General features: G+C 36.5%; 1 pseudogene; it reads left to right on the top strand.

Moving 5' to 3' along the window:
* Window positions 1-1,291: 1,291 nt before the first annotated feature.
* Window positions 1,292-2,705, top strand: LOC119512935 (annotated as a pseudogene).
* Window positions 2,706-21,818: the final 19,113 nt, after the last annotated feature.

Genomic DNA, 21,818 nt, shown 5'->3' with positions numbered 1-21,818 from the left:
CTTCTATTCTAACTACTTCATTTTCCCCATTCCCACTGGCATCCTGTGCTTCTTCCTTTATCAGGACCTGCCAGCAATTGCCCACCTCCCCTCCCACTGGCATGCCAGGTAGGAGTTGCCTGATATGTCCCTAGACATTTTTAGAAACATCACCATACACCTGCATGGAGCTTATCATTTCCTTTTAGAGCCCACATAGGAATTGTGTGTAATTATTAAATTAATATTTTATTTCTCTATTGAACCATAAGCTCCATGAGAGAAATGTCTAAAACTACTTTGAACATAATCTTTAAATCCTTATTTTATGTTCCATAAATATTTCTGAAATAAATGAGAAAAACAGTCATTTGTTCTATTTCTGCCTTAAGGATCAAGATAGACAGTGGTGTTTATTTAGTGGGCAGTAAAAAACAGGAGAAAAAAAGGTAAAAATTGCAAAGTAAAATTACATTTTACAGCATGATATGTAATTTAGAAAAACAAGTAACTGGTGGCAGGGGTGTTAAACAGTTTGATCAGAAGGGAAATCTATACTGGAAGAAGGAAGTATATATAGTATTTAATTAGTAAGTATATAAAGCAAGACTGTCAATTCAGAAAAGTCATTATAGGCAGCAAGGTAAGGAAACAACTTATCTAACTGGATGAAAAAAATCATGGCAAGAATTATAACAACTGACTTATGGTTGGATATTTAAAATCCTGAAAGTATGACAAGTAAGAACCAGTAGGAGGTCTGACACACAGCAGAAATGTCTGGCTCATCAAGTGCTGTATCCAAATGTCCTGCTTAAGAGCATCCAACTTTTGTTTATGATATTAAATTGAGAAAAGCCAAAGGCAAATGAAATATATAGTAATTATTGCAGTGAAGTCACTATTTACACCTTGTAAGAAGTCTGAGAAGGAGTTTGGGAGAGGTTCCATGTAACAAAAAATAAACTACATGAAATGGATATTGGGCGCACTATGGCGTCGATGGCTGAGGCGTGGCTGGTGCGAGAAGCATCCCGGGACCCCTGCGGCTGATGTCCAGAGAGAGAAGCACATCTTATTTTTTTGTGGGCGGATGCTACGTCTTTGTATATATGCATTGAATAATAGTAGCACCTGAAGGAACTTCAAAGAGATCATATGACATCATGGAAGTCAATGCTCAAACCAACAAGAGATGCTAAGGAGCAAAAATTTGGAGAACTCATTTAGTATGCAGCTGGGTTGTATTCTTTACACAAAATCCAGCTTCAGAATAATTCATCCTCTCCAGTCCCAAATGCCTGATTAAAGAATGGCAAACTCCATTGCATTGAAGACTTTTACTGCTCTTTCAGATGTGCATCCAAATATGGCTAATCTGAAAGTAATCAGGATAGTTATTGGGAAAACAGATATTAAAGGCTTTTCAGGCAGAATATGATCAGAAAGATAACTTCCAATTGTTACCATACAAGATTCACCAACCCATTTTGTAAATCCATCATGTTGGGGAAATGAAAATTACATCAAATCGCTTTCTGGCAGCTTTAGGGTTGGCGAGTGCATGGTCATTGAAAATCCTCTTATCCAAAGAAAGGATATAGAAATAGAAGAAAAATTCAACCCTGCAAATCCTAGCAACTGTAAACTGTTGCTCAGTGGGAATCACTCAGTGGTTCAAGTTTTCCCCAGCTATGAAATGGATGCCACTTACTTTCTTTGATGCTCTTGCCTGTTAAAGAGTCTCACGATTATTATTCATGGGGTGACCTTGTTGCCAATGGACAAAATATTGATGGGAAGCTTATAATGTGCTTGCAGCTGTGAGGTCAGTTGGAGAACCCAAATACTCTACAAGTTCAGATTGAAGAAAAAGCCAGAGGTGCGAAGTTAAGCTCTATGATGACAGAGTCTTCTTTTGCAATGATATGTTGGGATAATGAATCTATTCTACTTGCACAGAGCTGGATGCCACAGGAATCAGTGATATTTGCCTCAGATGTAAGAATAAATTTTGACAAATTTCAGAACTGCATGACAGCAGCTATAAGCTCAAAAACCTTTATCACAACCAATCCAGATACACAAGAAGCTAACATCCTATTGAGTGTTATAAGAAAACATCCAGAAACAAATGCTCTGGGTGATGAAATTAACAGTTAATTGAAAGAATCCACAAATTTGAATCCATAGTTGATGTCTATACAGTTGAACAACTGAAGGTAAAAGCTTTGAAGGAGGCAGGAAAAGCTGGTCCTTTCTATGGCAACCTTTATGCTTACCATTCACCACTGGCCATTCGTTGATAATACACCTGCAAAAGTGGTTCAGCATAGATGCACAGGCTATGGGTATATTGTAAATGAAGCATCCAACACTTGCACAGCTTGCAATAAAGATTCTTTGGAGTTTACACCTGGTTTTCCCAGCTCTGACGTGCTAATTGACCTTATGATCCCACCCACACCCTCCCCTCCTGTAGACCCTTGGGAAGTGTTGCTGAGGAGACTTTGGGCTGCATGGAAAATGGGTAAATGTTTCTTACAGTGATGGATGACCAGAGAACTGCATTAAAGTGGCAGTTTCTTTTGGAAAGAAGCAAAATTTATTTAAAACTTTTTTCATCACACAGAGCATGGGGTGAAGTGAGAATCAGCACACTGTCATGTAAGCTGGCAGATCCTATTGAGACGAGTAGGAACTTGTCCAGACATGAAAATGTTTAAAACTCTGTATCATTATAAACTTTGGAAAAGTATAAGTTTTAACTTCCTTTGAAGTGGGATATCAGTTTGAAGATTATGGATCAAATTGCATTTTGTTCAAATGTGATGAAAATATTTCTGAAATTGTTAAGATGTTCCCTCTGGAGCTGGTTTGGGGAAAAAGTCCGGCATCCCGGTTCACTGCTTATAAGGCCTTTTCCTTCTGGCTTTGCCTTTTCTCTTCCTAAATTGGAAGATATTCACATGAATTAATAAACAAGGTTAATATTTCCCATAAAAAAAGAAAAAAGAGGATATGGTCTTGGTGTTCCAGTTTGCTAATGCTGCTGCTTTGCAAAACACCAGAAATGTTTATTTGGTTACAAAGTTACAGTCTTAAGGCCATAAAGTTCTAAGGTAAAGCATCAACAATAGGGTACCTCCACCGGAGAAAGGCCATTGGCATCTGGGAAACCTCTGTTAGCTGGGAAGGCACAGGGCTGACATCTGCTTGCTTCCAGGTTGTATTTCACAATGGCATTCTCCAACATGTCAGTGTCAGCTTTCAACGGCCATCTTCAAAATGTCTCTCTAAGGTACAGCACCAAGCTCCTTCTTTCTGAGCACTTATAGGGCTCCAGTGATTTAATTAAGATGTATGCTGAATGGGTGGGGCCACATCTCCTTGGAAATAATCTAATCAAAGTTATTACCCACAGTTGGGTGGGTCACATCTGCATGGAAACAAACTAATCCAATACCTCTGCTCCCACATAATTGCATCAAAGAACATGGTGTTTTGGGGGACATAATATATCCAAACTGGCACACTTGTGTTAGAAAGCAAATGGAATTAAAATTAACCTTGAGCTAGAGAAATTCTTAGGTGTACCAAGGTGGCGAGTGGTAACCATGTTGGATAGCACAGATTATGGAACACTTCTATCCTCATAGACAGTTCTGTTGCACATCAGTCATGTAGACCAGCAATTATCCATGTGTAACTTTAAACTAGCAATATCAGCACCTCCTGGAAATTTCTCTAAATTGAAATGGAGGGAGGGAGGCAGCAATCTGTAATAACAAGCCCACAAGATGATTCCAATGCAAGCTAAGTTCAAAAATATCTATATTAGGCAGCTATTTCTCTCTCCCTCTGAGTGCAAGTGTGTACCTGTGTTTCTAACCTTCTATGGCTCTTGCTAACTAATTAAATGCCTGTGCCTCCAAATTACTGCATCTGTTCCATAGGGGAGCCATTTTTGCATGAAAGCTGAGGTAGGATTGGAAAATGATAGAGTTCAACTTCTTGGTCTGGTAGATTTTGTGATTTCATTGGGGTTGGTGTATAATGGAATTCTACTATCCAAATTTCTCTCCTATGTGTTGTTGCCCTACGAAAGGCACAAGCAAGATTGAAGATATGTAGATGTGTTAGATGTGTAGAAGCAGAAATGCGTTGGATGAGATATGTTTCTTCCTTCATAAACTGAGACAGGCTCTTGTGTAATTGATTTGTTGAGGAATTCCCTCTGATGAAGCCTGTACAAGAGTGAGGGAATCAAAACAAGACATGGGAAGACATAGACAAAAGAAGTGGGTTCAGCTGTGATCTAGGGACAGTCTAATCCCACAGGAAGCTCAGAAGCATTGCTGACAAGAGGGTGCTACCGACTTAAGTAGGTAGGTCAGATTATTGCACACTTTTATGACTCCATCACTGGAAGTGGGCTGCCCCCAGAGTTAGGTTGTTACCTTCCAGGCATTTCAGGAAGAAATGGCTTTTGTTGGCTGTGGGCAATCCTCAGAAGGGTAGTTGTGGTAGTTGTAAGCATGCCGCAGATGATATTTAGTAGTTATGGGATGGGTGATCCTGGCTGGTAGACTAGATCTGAGCAGGGTGCCAACCTTTTCACCAGGGAACCTAACATTGGGGAATGAGAGTTGAGGAGAAAGGGCATGAGTTAAATTTTATTAATTTTCAATCTTCTAGAATTTCCCCATCCTACATCTCATTTTCTTTGTGCCTTACAAAGTGGCAAGTAGAATTTCTTGTGTAGTATGGTATCAGATTTAGAACAGACGTTTGGGGAGAATAAAATGTCTTTTCTCAGAGAGGCCATTGGCCAAACTTCCTTCCTTTGTGTTTGCTGAAACTGATACCTAGAGAGGAAAGTGACAAATCTGAAGTTAGTGATTTAGTGAGTTATTAAATATGTACTAGGACCAAAAATGTTGTCACTGTCCAGTATTCAATAAATCTAACAAGCCAATAATAATGAAAAAGTAAAAAGTCTCTTCCAGTTAAAATATGTACTCTTTATTGTAGTCTTCTGGAAGCAGTCTTTCTTACTTGTAGGAAAAAGAAACTAATTTGGCTATGAGCAGGGACTCTTGCTATTTCCTCAGTTTTCACCAAAACAGCAGCAGCTAAATCCATCTGTTTATGAGGCTGGCCCTGGGGGACCATGCTGGAGAGTAGTGAGGCGAGTAATTTGTCACCTACTACACCCAGCCACCGTGGAATAGTGACTTCCTCATTATCACTCCATGCAAGTGATCCACTTGCTGAAATGGACGCATTTGTCACCGAGCCCCATGGGGAAAGCAGCATTTTGAAATTTGTTAGGCCCTTAATTACACTTAAAACAATCTGCAGATATTAATCTACTTCCCAATCTCCTGGAGGCTCAACAGGCTGTGAAATAGTGCTTTCTCAGGGAAGGCAGCATTTTTTTGTGAGAAAAATAAAATACGTTCTCAATCTGCTAGCTAAAACAGATGGCTTGCAGTCTATTAATAAAAGCAGGTAAGCAAAGGGGTTTAGCAACCTTATAACCATGTTCATTCTCCCCTATTTGCTCCAATTATTTATGTTTACTTTAATCTAATTATCAAGTGCATACCAAGGTACACTATTTTAATTCTTTTTTAATAGAGTCGAGTATAAAAAACAAATTAATTAATAGCTATTGGTTAAGAGGTTAGTTTGTTCTCCCTATCTGATGATTGGTGTTTCTGATGATGTTAATATGCAGAAGATTTATAAGATTATTCAGAGGGTGGTAAGAGTCTCTGCTCTCCTGTTTGCCTAAACAGAGGGTCCATTGTCTACTTTTGTTTTATAAGTCCCCGGGGGGAAAGAGGATAGGGAATCAGGTTGGTGAGAATTGGGGAGTATAAAAGATGGGAACAAAAATAGGAAAGTCCAGTTAGACTCCCAACCATTCAGGAGCCTTCCCTGCCTCTGAAACCTCACGGGTTTCAATGTCATTTGTGAAGCTTACTAAATATGATAAGGGTTGACTCCGATTACAAGGTAAATTCAGATATCAATGAAAAATATATTGAAATGAGAAGTGAGTTTTAGGCCCAGTGTATATCTTTTTCAGTGAACTGTGGATGCTAACACGCAGATGACATGCCTGCTTTCAAAGGTGCAATTTGTTTCTTTACCAGAGAGCATCCCTTTTGTTTCCCACTGAGTAAACTAAATTGGGTTAATATAATCCTGGTTCCCTGCTTACTTATTTAGTCGTTTAGTCCCAGAAGGACAACAGACTAACACATAAGCTGTCAGCAGCAGGGAGCTGACAAATATGAAATGCTCCACATGTTTGGAGAATCTTGGGAAAAAATTGAAATGCAGGCAGATCCATTTCCGTGGCAGGATATTGCTTTTGTATGTGTCCTTAACACAACAAGTGTGTAAATGTGTGATTGGTGGGTGCGGAAAAGGGGAAGAGAAAAGGGACTGTAGAATTTTTGGAGATCTCTTTTCCTCTCCTCACAGTCTCCATCTATTTGGTCCAGCAATCCCTCAGAGGATTAGAACCTAGAGAAAGTATTCAGTGTAAATGCTTAAACACCTGTTTTTTTTGTTTGTTTGTTTTGTTTTTGCCCCCTATAATAAATTTTAATGTTATTTTTCTCTTTATGTTAACATTTAAAAAGTTAATATAAATCTATCCTGGATATATGAATAATATCTTATAACCGAGTACTAACACTCGATTTTCATACCTTTATCTGTATTTTTTTATATTCATTTTGTTGAGATATATTCACATACCACACAGTCATACAAAACAAATCGTACATTCGATTGTTCACAGTACTATTACATAGTTGTACATTCATCACCAAAATCAATCCCTGACACCTTCATTACCACACACACAAAAATAACAAGAATAATAATTAAAGTGAAAAAGAGCAATTAAAGTAAAAAAGAACACTGGGTACCTTTGTCTGTTTGTTTCCTTCCCCTATTTTTCTACTCATCCATCCATAAACTAGACAAAGTGGAGTGTGGTCCTTATGGCTTTCCCATTCCCATTGTCACCCCTCATAAGCTACATTTTTATACAATCGTCTTCGAGATTCATGGGTTCTGGGTTGTAGTTTGATAGTTTCAGGTATCCACCACCAGCTACCCCAATTCATTAGAACCTAAAAAGGGTTGTCTAAATTGTGCGTAAGAGTGCCCACCAGAGTGACCTCTCGGCTCCTTTTGGAATCTCTCTGCCACTGAAACTTATTTCATTTCCTTTCATTTCCCCCTTTTGGTGAAGAAGATGTTCTCCATCCCATGATGCCAGGTCTACATTCCTCTCCGGGAGTCATATTCCACGTTGCCAGGGAGATTCACTCCCCTGGGTGTCTGATCCCACGTAGGGGGGACGGCAGTGATTTCACCTTTCAAGTTGACTTAGGTAGAGAGAGAGGGCCACATCTGAGCAACAAAGAGGCACTCGGGAGGAGGCTCTTAGGCACAATTATAGGGAGGCCTAGCCTCTCCTTTTAAAGCACCTGTTTTATGTTTTATAATAAACACACCCAGGGAAGAACATTATTCTTGCTCTCCAGTAGTTTGAATGCTGTCTTAATAGTAAGAGATACAAAAATAGATGGATGAAACAGGCAGAGGACTGTGCAAAGTGTGCCAAGAAATAGCATATAGATACTGGTGGAAAAAGTCTTCCCTCCAGCCCTAGATGTTTACACGAGACTTAAGAGTGTAGCTTCTCTGCTTGCAGATACTGCCAGTGAAAGAAGGCTTGCCTAAACTTTTGATCTATTCTAGACTAGATAAAAAGATTGCATTTTCGTAGTAGGCCAGCGTTTTATTAGGTAAAGTGGCAATCAGTGGTAGAAGGCACAGGTCTTTGGGAAGACTATTAGGGACTTCAGAAAACAGAAATAATTAACCTGCAGTTTTAGGTTGGCTCCCTTCCTTCCCCACCATCCTAGAGTTTAATACCCTTTTCATTGTCAAAGTTTAATATGGACTCACATCCCAAAAACACTGTGTTAGTGATATCATGGAAAGAAATGGTATGGCAGTAACAGAGTAAATTTTGAAACATATATAGAATTATAATTAAAACAGAAGAACCAAAAGGTAATTAAAAGTATGTGCATTGAAGAAATTTGGTTATGAACACTTATAAGTGGAATTTGAAATATTAATTGTGAATAAATCCCAATTTGTTGTCTATATTATCAAATATAAAGAAATACTAATAACTACTCACATTCTAGATGGTGGTTACCATTTTTTGTCTGAACTATTTCTTGATAACTTTTTAAATATATAAGAATCACAGAAATGTTAACAGTGGTTTTTTCTAGGTGGTAAGAATTGGAACACAGTTCAGTTTCTTATTTTATATCTCAAAATAATATTTAGTTTGAAGAGTCATTAGATATCTGCAATTTGCCTTGTTTTTCCCTTGGGGTAAGAAAGACTCTGCCTTATCCCTGCTTTATTCTCATTAGCCAAAATAAAGATTTTGATGAATAAAGGAATGAATGATTACAAACATGGATGTCTTCATTTCCATAATCCCAGGAGCCTACATTTGTTTCTCATTGACCACAGGATATAAAGTCCATTCTTTCCAAAAAGCATGGACTTTCCTGCTAGCTTTCTACTCCATAGTTAAAACTAAATTTTATCCATGGACTGGCAATTAGCCCATTACCTGGAACATTTGTTTTTAATACTGCTGGGAATATCCACAAGAGAGAAATGGGCACCTGTCTCAACAGAATATTATAGAATGTTCTCAAAGTACAAATTAGTATATAACAAATCCTTTATCGATACCTAGAACATAAATACAGTCCCAAACATAAACTCTCAAGGTGAAGAAACTGAACACACACACACAAACACACACTGTTCCTAGTCAGTAAGACTTATCAGGAGGGGACATTTTAAGCCATTTTATTTATTAATTTTTAGCTAAAGAATGTTTCTGAAGATGCAGAAAAATTTAATTTATGAAATAATGCAGGGATTTGTGTGTGGTCCTGCTGTCCAGCAAAGCTGGCTGTATTTTCCTTCGAAGTGTATTCAAGGCACTGAGCAACAAATGCTGTCAAGCTGCCTCCAAATCTCTTGGTGCAAATTCAGTATTCACTTCCAAGCATGCCGGAGACAGATGTTCTTACCCATGGCATAAGAAGCTTCCTAAGCCTGACACTTGGTTTTTTCCATAACTTGCCCAAAAATGCATTTTAAAGTTTATTTCTGACTTTGTGAGAATAGTAAGCTTCTTCACTGCATGTCTTTTTTTTTTTTTTTCCTTTACTTCTTCAAACTTCAGTTTCTAAAAGGGAGAAACAGCAGGACTTAATGCTTACTATGGAAATAATAAATGTGTACAAAATGGATGGGCAAGGAAAATTTGTCAAGACAATAATGCTGGTTATCGTATATATCCTCTTCTTCCTTTAATAATGTTCTCTACCTTTTCCTCTCCATGAAAATTACCCAATTTCCTAAAGGGTCTAACTAAGCCACCGAACTCTCATTTAGAAAATTAGCCCTCCTTGTGAAAATATCCTTTATCCAAGATGTAGGTTTTAGCTGTTTATTGAGAGAACAGAACTAAAAAGTAGTCATGGCTAAACCATTAATATGTCATCAGTTAATTAGTTGCCTAATTTAGGAATATATAAATTTCAAAAGAGAAAAACTTCCGTTTACATTATATACAAAGACCCTGAAAAATGTTAGATATTTTCAAACAGCAATATAAATTCTAGAAAGCTGTTAGAAGGAAAAAATATTAAATATTTTTAAAACTCTTGCAAACACATGTATTTCAGTGATATTTGCAATATTTAAAATTTGTAAAAAATGTAATTGTCCAGGAATAGCTAAAATGGTTACAGAAAAATAGTACTATATGCAATTATACAGAATTATGTAAGAATATGCAGTGACTATGTATTATAATTATCAATACATTATCATCCAATGCAAACTTCACATTTCATCTTCAGATCTGAAAGTGTGTTAATTAAAGTATTAATAAATAGAACCAAACATAAATGCAGGATAATTTGCTAAGTATTAATGATTAATATATTCTGTGAGAATATTGATTTTCATACTGATACTAGACTCATTTTCCAAGTTTCCTTTGAGGAACATGTATATTTTCATTATTTATATACCATGGCAGGATTTTATTTTACAAGAAAAAACTGTATTTGTTATTAAAGAAAGTAAATATATTGTGGAAATATATACACACACACATCAGTACTATTTTAGCAGGTATGTTTTACATGGTTTTTACACAGATGCACACACAGTTAATATAACAAAACAAGAACATACACTGAATGCTATTTTATAATTGGCTGAAATGGACATGTTCAAATTGGCAGGCTTATATTATTCAGTTATTTAATCAAACACAAATCTAGGTGTTGATATAAAGGTATTTTGTGGATTTGGTTAATATCTACGATCAGTTTACATTAAGTAAAGGAGATTACTCTGAATGAAAATATCTCAGTTAAAGGCCTCAGCAATAAAAACTGAGGTTTCCCCAGGAAGAAATTCTACCTCAAAATGCATAAAATCCTACCAGAATTTTTAGCCTGTTGGCTTGCCCAACAGACTCCAGATTTGTCTCCTCACAATTATGTGAGCCAATTCCTTAAAATAAATATTTTGTTATGTATGTATGTATATACATATATATATATATTCATACATACACACAAAAAAAACACACACACACATATATACACAAATATACTTTGGGCTCAAGTTCTCTGGACCAACCTGTCTACTTCAGTATTAACTTAAAGGATTATTAAAATTTTCAACATATCACTAAAAATTTTGCCTCATCATTTTTGTTAAATGCATGATGTCCCACCATGTGTTTCTACTGCATTTAATTTTTGTCTCATGAGGAAAGGCCAGGAATTTTCATTTGACTTGAAGACTTAGGTAATTCTTTACATACTAAATTTTGAACATGACTGGATCAGTAGATTTTCAATAACCATTTAGTGAATGAAAACTTAAAAAATAAATAAAACATTTTTGTCAGAATCAATTCACAAAGAGGATTGATGAACCAAAGGACAAGTTAACATATAGTGCTCTTGTTTGTGTTACCCACTTATCTTTAGAAATATAAATAATCTACAGGTTAACCAGCAGTGGCTGTAACTGCCCATTTGGCCAAGTGCAAACACTGATAGTACCAGTATGGTACTGATAGTTCATGTGTCAGCTTGGCCAGGTTATGGTGTCTAGTTGTCTGGTCAAGCAAGCACTGGCCTAATTGTTATCTATGAGCGTATTTTGTGGATTTAAATCATCAGTCAGTTGATTGCATCTATGGCTGATTACATCTACTATCAATGAAAGTGAACTTCAGCAATGAAAGAAGTCTCATCAAATCATCTGAAGGTCTTAAATGGAGACCTACTGATTTTAGCAGTCAGAAGGGAGAATTTCCATCTCTACCTCAACTAGCCAGCTTCTCAACAAAACATTCATTGGAGTTGCCAATATGAGGCCTGCCCTATGGAATTTGGACTTGCCAATAATCACACTCCTGTGGCTAATTCCTAGAATAAACCTCATAATGCTTATATGCATGTATATGTATGTGTGTGTGTGTGTGTGTGTGTGTATACACACACACACACAAAAACACACACATATGTACACATACATATGTATAAAAACACTGTCAGTTCTGTTTCATTTGGAGATCCCTGACTAATACAAATACCACAAATACCATTAAAGAAAAACCATGTGAACAAAAGGAATAGCAATGGTCATGCTTTTTGACCAGATAAAATGGTAGCTATTTATTGTTTTTGGTTTATTTGATTCTTAGTAAATTTGGGCACTTTTTCACTTGATTATTGATCTCTCTATATTTAATTGGTGAATTCCTGATACCTCTTCCTAATTTTCCATTAGATTTTATGTTTTTATTACTAAATTTCAAGATTTTTTTGTCATGTGTGTGTATATTTTGAAGGTATATTTTTAATTCAATTTTATTGAGATTTATTCACATACCATACAATCACTCAAAGTATATAATCAATTGTTCACAGTACCAACATAAAGTTGTGCATTCATCACCCCAATCTATTTTTGAACACTTTCCTCATAGCAGAAAAAGGGAAAATAAGAATAAAAAATAAAAGTAAAAAGAATGCCCAAATCATCCCCCCAAACTTTTTCATTCCATTTTTTTCCCCATGTTTTGACTCATCCATCCATACACTGAGTAAAGGGAGGGTGATCCACAAGGTTTTCATAATCACATTATCACCCCTTGTAAGCTACATTGCTATACAATCATCTTCAAGAGTCAAGGCTAGTGGGTTGCACTTTGATAGTTTCAGATATTTACTTCTAGCTATTTCAATACATTGAAACCTAAAAAGGGTTATCTATATAGTACATAAGAATGTCCACCAGAGTGACCTCTTGGCTTCATTTGGAAACTCTCAGCCACTAAAACTATTTTGTTTCATTTCACACCCCCTTTTTGGTCAAGAAGTTGTTCTCAATCCCATGATGTTGGATCCAGATTCCTCCCCAGGAGTCATGTCCCACATTGTGAGGGAGATGTACACCCCTGGGAGTCAGATCCCATGTAGGGAGAGGGCAGTGGGTTCACCTGCCGAGTTGGCTTAGCTAGAGAGAGGGGACCACATCTGTGGAACAAATAGGTACACAGGGGGAGAATCTTAGGCACAATTATAAGCAGGTTTAGCCTCTCTTTTGCAATAACAAGCTTCATAAGGGCAAGTTCCATGATAAAGGGCTCGGTGCATCAAACCGCCAGGCCTCAATGTTTGTGAGAACATCAGCAGCAATCCAGGTGAGGAAGCCCAACATCTCTGCATTTTCCCCCAGCTCCTCAGGGGGGCCCTGCATATATATATATATATTTTTTTTTTTTTTTTGAAGCTATATCTATATATTTTTATTAGAGAACTTAAAAGATCAGAGAGAAATCACCTGCATATATATTTTTATTCTCTGTCCAAATTACTTGAGACTGTGTTGCTATTTCAAATTAACCTAGGCAAACTTACCAGGTCTCACTTCCTATTAAAAGTAACCTGCAATTATGGTATTTGAGCAAATTGCACGAGTTAAATTGTTTAGGAAATATAGATCCTGCCTCAAATAAACATCTCTTCCCTTGGTCTCATGTGGAATTTGAAGTTTTAAAACACAGTCAGTATTGTACTTTACCCTTTGGTCCAATCTGCCCTAGCAAATTTGCTTCATTCATGTCTCTAGTTGAAGTCTGGGCTCTTTTTCAGCTTTTTTATCAGTTGGTAAATGTGCTAATACTGACATTCATATCTGCTGAGTTCTAGCTCTGAGCTCATGTGTCACACAGATACCCAAAATTCCAGGAATCAATCAGGTTATACACAAAGGGATCAGCATCTCAGAATCTTGAGATAGTCATTACAATTCAGGAATAGGTGTGACTGCTATAAGAGCTTACAATCTAAGGACCGTTACAATAAGTGTCCACCTGATACACTGGGCTCTAAGTTCAATTCTGAGTTTACACATGGTAGGTAGTCCATATTGGTGAGGCTTTATAGTGTTTGCCTTTGTTTCTGGCATAGTTCACTCAAAATGCTATCTACAAAAGTGTTAAATTTTGAGGAGATCCCATTTGTCTATTTGTTCTTTTGTTTTTCACACTTTGGGTGTAAAGTCTAGGAAACCACCTCCTAACACAAGATCTTTAAGAAATTGCCCTACCTTTCTTCTAAGAGTCTTATGGTCTTAGCATTAATGTTTAGATCTTTGATCCATTTTGAGTTAATTTTTGTATAACATGTGAGATAGGGGTCCTTTAACATTCTTTTGGAAATGGATATCCAGTTCCACACACCATTTATTGAAGAGGCTGCTCTGCCCAGTTGGTTCAGCTTGACTGCCTTATCAAAGATCAATTGTCTGTAGATACGAGAGTCTGTTTCTGAACACTCAATTCAATTGCATTGGCCAGTCTATATATCCTATGTCAGTGCCATGCTGCTTTGAGCATTGTAGCTTTGAAATATGCTTCAAAGTCAGGTAGTGTGAGACACACCACTTTGTTCCTCTTTCTCAAGATATTTTTGGCTATTCAGGGCACCTTGCCCTTCCAAATAAATTTGGTTATTTGATTTTAATTGGTATTGCATTGAATCTATAAATCAGTTTAGGTAGATGTGACATCTTAATTATATTTAGTTTTCCAATCCATGAACACTCTATGTTCTTCCATTTCTTTACGTCTTCTTCAATTTCTTCTAGCAGTGTCTTGTAGTTGTCTTTGTATAGGTCTTTTGTGGCCTTGGTTAAGTTTATTCCTAAATACTTGATTCTTTTGGTTGGTATTGTAAATGGAATTTTTTTCTTGATTTCTTCTTGTTGTTGCACTTTACTTGTGTATAAGAACACTACAGGTTTTTGCATGTTGATCTTGTAGCCTGTCACTTTGTTGTATTCATTGATTAGTTCTAATAACTTTGCTGTAGATTTTTCCAGAATTTCTACATATAGAATCATGTCATCTGCAAACAGTCAAAGTTTTACTTCTTCCTCTACAATTTGTATGACTTTTATTTCTTTTTCTTGCCAAATTGCTCTAACTAGATCTTCTGGGACAATGTTGAATAACAATGGTGACAGTGGGCATCCCTGTCTTGTTCCTGATGTTAGAGGGAAAGCTTTCAGTCTCTCGAATTGAATATGATATTAGCTGTGACTTTTCATATATTGCCTTTATCATATAGAGAAAAATCCCTTCTATTCCTATTCTTTGAAGTATTTTCATCAGATGCCTTTTCTGCATCAATTGAGATTATCATGTGGTTCTGCTTTGATTTCTTGATGGGCTGTTTTACATTAATTGATTTTCTTGTGTTGATCCAACCTTGCATACCTGGAATAAACCCCACCTGGTCATGGCATATTATTCTTTTAATGTGCTGCTGGATTCGATTTGTGAGTTTTTTGTTGAGGATTTTTGCATCTATATTCATGGACATTGGTCTATAATTTTCTTTTGTAGTATATTTGTCTGATTTTGGTGTTAGGGTGATGTTGGCTCCATGCAATGAGTTGGTCAGCTTTCCCTCCTCTTCAGTTGTTTTGAAGAGTTTGAGCAGGATTGGTACTAATTGTTTCTTGAATGCTTGGTAGAATTCACATATGAAGCCATCTGGTCCTCTTTTTTTTTTTTTTTTCCCCTTGGGAGCTTTTTGATGACTGACTCAATCTCTTTACTTGTGATTAGTTTGTTGAGGTCGTCCATTTCTTCTTGAGTCAATGTTGGTTATTTATGCTTTTCTAGGAAGTTGGCCATTTCATGTAAGTTGTCTAGTTTATTAGCATATTGTTGCTCATAGTATCTTCTCATTATTTCCTTTATTTCTGCAGGGTCAGTACTTATGTTTCCTTTCCCATTCTGTTTGAATTTATTTGCACCCCCCCACCCTTTGTTAGCCTAGCTAGGGGTTTATCAATTTTGCTGATTTTCTCAAATAACCAACTTCTGGTTTTGTTGATTCTTTCTGTCATTTTCCTTGTTCACAATTTCATTTATTTATGCTCTAATCTTTGTTATTTCTTTCCTTCTGTTTGCTTGGGGTTAGTTTGCTGTTCTTCCTCTAGTTCGTCCAGGTGGACAATTAATTCCTCAATTTTTTGCTCTATCTTCTCTTTTAATTTAGGCATTTAGGGCAATATATTTCCCTCTCAGCACTGCCTTTGCTGCATCCCATAAGTTTTGATATGTTGTGTTTTCATTGCAGTTTGCCCTGAAGTATTTACTAATTTCTCTTGTAATTTCTTTCCTCTACCCTCTGGTTTTCTAATAATGAGTTGTTTAGCCTCCATAAATTTGTAAATTTTATAATCTTCTGCTGGTTATTTATTTCCAACTTCATTCCATTATGATTCAAGAAAGTGTTTTTTATAATATCAATATTTTTTGAACTGGTTGAGACTTGCTTTGTGATCCAACATGTGGTCTATCCTAGAGAGTGTTCTGTGAGCATTTGAGTAAATGTATATCCTGATGCTGTGGGCTGTAGTGTTCTATAAATATCCGTCAAGTCTTGTTCATTTATTGTACATCTCAACATCTCTGTTTACTTTTTGATCCTCTGTTTAGATGTTCTATCCATGGATGAGAGTTGTGTATTGAAGTCTCCAACTATTTTTGTAGAGTTATCTACTTCTCCTTTCAGTGTTCTCAGTGTTTGCCTCATAAATTTTGGGGCACTCTGGCTTGGTGTATAAATATTTAGGATTGTTATGTTTTCTTCATGAATTAACCCTTTTATTAATATATAGTGTTCTTCTTTGTCTCTTTTAATTGTTCTACTTTTGAAGTCTAATTTGTCTGATATTAATATAGTTACTCCCATTTTTTTCTGTTTACTATTTGCATGGAGTGTCTTTTTCCAGCCTTTCACTTTCATCCTATTTTTGTCCTTGTGTCTAAAGTGAGTTTCCTGTAGACAGCATATAGCTGGGTACTGTTTTTTAATCCATTCTGCCAGTCTGTGTATTTTTATTGGGAAGTTAATCCATTAACATTTAGTGTTATTACTGTAAGGGCAGTCCTTTCTTCTACCATTTTGTCTTTTGGATTTTATATTTCTTGTCTTATTTTTTCCCTCTCTCTCCTTTTACCCATCCTGATAATGTTCATTTCTACACTCTTCTCCAAACCTTTCTCCTGTCTTTTCCTATCAGCCTGTAGCACTCCCTTTAGTATTTCTTGTAGCAGCAGTCTCTGAATCACAAACTCGCTCAGTGTCTGTCTGAAAATATTGTTATCTCTCCCTTATTTTTGAAGGACAGTTTTGCTAGATATAGAATTCTTGGTTGACAGTTCTTCTCTTTTAGTATCTTAAATATGTCATATCACTGTCTTCTCACCTCTATGGTTTCTGTTGAGAAATCTGTACATGGTCTTATTGAGCTTCCCTTGTATGTGATAGATTGCTTTTCTCTTGCTGCTTTCAGAATTTTCTCTTTGTCTTTGACATTGGACAATATGATCAGTAAGTGTCTTGGGGTAGGTCTATTGGGATCTATTCTGTTTGGGGTACAGAGTACTTCTTGAATCTGTAATTTTCTGTCTTTCATAAGAGTTGGGAAATTTTCAGTGGATATTTCTTCTATTATTCTTTCTGCCCCTTTTCCCCTCTCTTCTCCCTCTGGGACACCCATAACATATATATTCATGGGCTTCATGTTGCCACTCAGTTCCCTATGACCCTGCTCATATTTTTCCATTATTTTCACCCTTTGTTCTTTTGTGTGTATGAATTCAAATGTCTGGTCTTCCAATTCACTGATCCTTTCTTCTGCCTGTTCAAATCTACTGTTGTATCCCTCCATGTCTTTTTCATCTTCTTCGTTATGCCCTTCATTCCCATAAGTTCTTCCATTTGTTTTTTCAAGTTTATAAATTCTTCCTTATGGTCATCCAGTGTCTTCCTTATATCCTTCATCTCTTTTGCTATATCTTCAGTTAATTGACTGGATTTTTGAATTAATTTATAAGATTTGTTTGAACATCTTTAATTAGTTCTTCCTTCAGTTCATTGAGTTGATTTAGCATGAGTTGCCTCAATTACTGTATCTCAGTTGAACTCTTAGTTTGTCCCTTGGCTGGTCCATATTTTCATGTTTCCTATTATGGCTTATTAAGTTGTCTTGGCATCTGACTTTCTTGATTATTTTATTCTGGAGCTTGTTTTCACTCTTTTACCTAGTGTTTTCTTGTTGGTTGGCTTTGTTCTCTAACCTTTGGTGTTCAGTTCAGCTTATTCTAGGCAACTAACTTAGGTTCTATTTAGTCAATTGGAGTTTTTCACCTCTTGTTTTTCTGTTTTCTTGCCCTGTCTCTAGGTAGCCTTTTTGTCTGAGTGTCTCCTTAGATATGGTCAACCCCACTCAGATTTTCTCAGTCCAGAGAGGGCCAGATCTCAGGAGGAAGGTATGGAGTTTCCTTGAGAATGATACCCTTCTGCGAGGCCTTTAGATTCTGTGCTTTTCCTGTCATGTCCAGCAGGTGGCACTTGTCAGCCCACAGCTCCCCCAGCAGTGTAAGGAGGCATGGTGTCTTTAGTTCTCCCAGTGACCCTGACCTTGTTGGGGCATTGCTGACTGAAACTGGTTTCTGAATTCCAGCCCCTGGGCTCTGAGTTCCTTCAAGGGGTGCTACAAGTGGAGCTGGACCATGCCCCCCTTCTCTTGGGGGAAATTATGGCCTTCAGTGAATTGTCTCACACACTAGACTTATTGCTTTGTCTCTCAGAGGTATCTTAGCTCTTCACTTGCCTGACCCAAAATTGCAAGTCTTTGAGGCTTTCTGTAATGGGCTACTTAGAATAGTTATTTTTTAAAAAAGAGAAAAAGATTAAAAAAAAAAAAAAGAAAAAGGAAAAGGAAGACCCAGTGTAGACTGTTTAAAGAAAAGCCCTTTAATTCAGTCCTTGCAGATCTGATGGGTTATTGAAACACAAAAAGACAAGGAGTTGGAGAGCAATTAAGGAACAAAAAAATAAATAAATAAAAATAAAAATAAATAAAACAGAACAACTGGTTTTTCAGAGAAGAGTCCTGGTTCTCTGGGTTTCCATATGTCTCTGATTCTGTTTGAGCCCAGCCCTTCTCTCTATTATGTTCAACCCCAACTCCAAAAGTTTCTGTTTTTGTTGTTGTTTTTGCTTTTCTGTTTTTTCTAGCCCTGTCTCCTCTCCACTGGGCTGACTACTCCCAGATTCTCCAGTGTCTGGTCTTAGTTTATCTATGGTTGTAGTTTTTGATCAGCAGTCTGAGTTTGTTAATCAGTTATACAACTGCAGTTCTTCCTCCTGGTTCCCAGCGCTGATGGCCCCTCCTCCCCCAGAAACAAGCCGCTAAACAGTCTGTTGTGCCTGGTAGGCAGGGGTGTGGGCCCCCTAGCCATGAGCACTTAAAAATTTCACTTATCTTAGCTGCTCTACATGCTGGAGATTGTTGTATGATGTGTATCCAAACTCAGGTTCTCCTGAGGTGTCCATTCCACACAGTTCCTGGCTATCTACCAGCAGTCTCACAGGCATAACTGAGGATACATTTTTCTAAATAAAATTTTACTGGACCATAGCCATGTTCATTTGTTTCTGTAGAGTCTATTGCTAATTCCCTCCTACAATAACAGCATTTAGTAGCTGTGAAAGAACCTAATGGCCAAAAGTCTATTTACCATCTGGCACTAAAGGAAACATTGGCCAACCCCTTTTAAGTTAAAAATCAGAAAAAGAAAGGGTCCTGTGTTTATTTTTATCATTAATCTTCATCTTTTAAATTCTTCTTTCAAATTACTGTTGATTTCATGTACTTGTGCCTGAAGAAATTTCTTTAACATTCTTCTAGCTCAGCTTTTTATTTTCGTCTCATGGGAAAAGGTGAAGAATTTTCATTTGATTTGGAGACTTAGGTAATTCTTTAAATACAAAATTTTGAACAAGAATGGATCAGTAGATTTTAATATAAAATAAATTCTCTGTTTTTGATTGTCTGAAAAGTTTTTATTTTGTCTATGTTTTTTTAATATACTTTGTATTTTAGAATGATTTGAAATTTATTTAAAAGTTATAAAGATATTACAGAAAATTCCTAGATACTCCTTATCAAGTTTCCCTAGTATTAAATTGTTACATTTGAATGGTCCATTTGTCACAATAAATGAAGGAGTTTTTATACATTTTTATTAGCTAAAATCCATATTTTATTCATATTTCCTCAGTTTTAACCTAAACTCCATTTTCTATTCCAGGATTTGATTCAGGATGTCACATTTCATTTAGTTGTCATGCCTCCTTAGACCCCTCTTGGCTGTGACAGTTTCTCCAAATTCCTTGTTTTGGGTGACATAGAATCTTTTGAGGTATACTGGCCAGGTTTTCTGTAGAATGTGCCTCAGTTTGGGTGTCTCATGATTAGATTTAGGTAATGTGTTTTGGAGAGGAAGACCACAGAGATAAAGTTCCATTTTTATCATTTTCTGTCAAAGTTGCCTGCTTTAAAGATGACTTATTGTTGATATTGCTGTCAATTGCCTCACTAAACTAGTGTCTGCCATGTTTCTTCACCATAAATTTGCCCTTCTTTCCCCCTTCCATAGTGTCTTCTTTGGAAGAAGATCATTACGGGCATCCCATGCTTAAGCTGTGGGAATGTATGCTTCATCTCTTTGAGAGTGGCATATCTACATAAATTAATTAGAATGTTTCTGCATGGGAGATCTGTCTATTCTTCTCCATTTATGTATTCGATCATTTATTTATATTTTTGTATAGACTCATGGGTATTCATTTCATACGTGGTCAAATGCTACTTTGTTTTGTTGCTAAATTTGTTCAAGCATTGGCCATTGGGAACTCTTTAATTTGGCTCTTGTGTCTCTTTAATATACACATACATATTATTTTAAAAGCACTTTTTTACTTTATGGCAATAAAAAGTGCTCCAGACTCATATTATACATCCTGCTCCAGCCTTGGAATCAGACATTTCTCCAAGGAGAATGGTATTAGAAGTCAAGATATTAGTGCTAGGAATGTTCTTGATTTTTTTTTCTTTCCTTTCTTTCTTATCCTTTCCTCTTTATTCCTCTTCCTTCCTTCCTTCCTCCCTCTCTCCCTTCCTTCTTTCCTTCTTTCCTTTCTTTCTCACTATTCTTTCTTCAAATTCATATTTTCCTCCTGGGATCATTTTTCTTCTTTTTGGTGTACATTCATCAGAATTTCTTAAGTGTTTGTTTATAGTGAACATTTAGCATTCTTAGTTGTTTTTTTTTATTTTTTAATAATTTATCCTTCCATCCACTTAAAAAATGTGATGTGGATATAAAATTCTAGAATCAGAGTTATTTTTCTCAGCGCTTTGAAAATCTCATTTTTCTGCAGTCTGGCCTCCATTTTGCCATGAAGGATTCAAGTCCCTTTAATTTAAATTCTTCTCTTGATGATATGCTGTTTTAGGCTAATTTCTCTGATACTGGTGTTCTGAATTTCCACCAAAGCACGTCTAATTACAGATTCATGTTTGTTTATCCTTCATAAAATTTATTGTACTCTTTCTTGTTTCTTCATCAGATAGGAAAATGTTTAGCATTAGAATTAACATACATGCTGATTTTAAAGGTACTTATTTGTATGAATAAAAATTTTACAGTTTCATAGTTAATATGTGTTTTAGTTTGCTAAACTGCTCAAGCAGATACCATGGAATGTGTTGGTTTTTACAGCAGCCATTTATTAGCTTACAAGCTTATAGTTTTGAAGCCATGAAGATGTCCAAATCAAGGCATCAGCAAGATGATACATTCTTCCTGAAGTCCAGCTGCCAGCGATCCTGGACTCCTCTGTCACAAGGCAAGTTACCTGGTGGAATCTGCTCAAATCTCCCCTCTCTTCCAGGTTTCATTGCTTTCAGCTTTTTGCTTCCCTGACTTCCTCTTCTTTGACTGAATTTTATTCTCTTACAAAGGATTCCTGTAAAAGGATTAAGACTCACCCCAAATGAGGGGGATCACATATTAACTGAAGTAGCCTCATGAAAAGATCCTGCTTACAATGGGTTTACACCCACAAGACTGGATTAACTTAAGAACATACTTTTCTGGGCACATACAGCTTCAAACAACCACACTCCACCCTCTGGTCTCCCAAAAGACATCTATATGCAAAATATATTCATTCCATCATATTATCCCAAAAGCCTTAAATTGTTTCAGTAGTAATTTTAAGTACAAAGTTTCA

This window comes from Choloepus didactylus, chromosome 17, assembly GCF_015220235.1.
Source record: "Choloepus didactylus isolate mChoDid1 chromosome 17, mChoDid1.pri, whole genome shotgun sequence".
NCBI lineage: Eukaryota > Metazoa > Chordata > Mammalia > Pilosa > Megalonychidae > Choloepus > Choloepus didactylus.
Note: the sequence above shows the minus strand (reverse complement) of the source record. Positions and strands in the feature narration are given on the sequence as shown.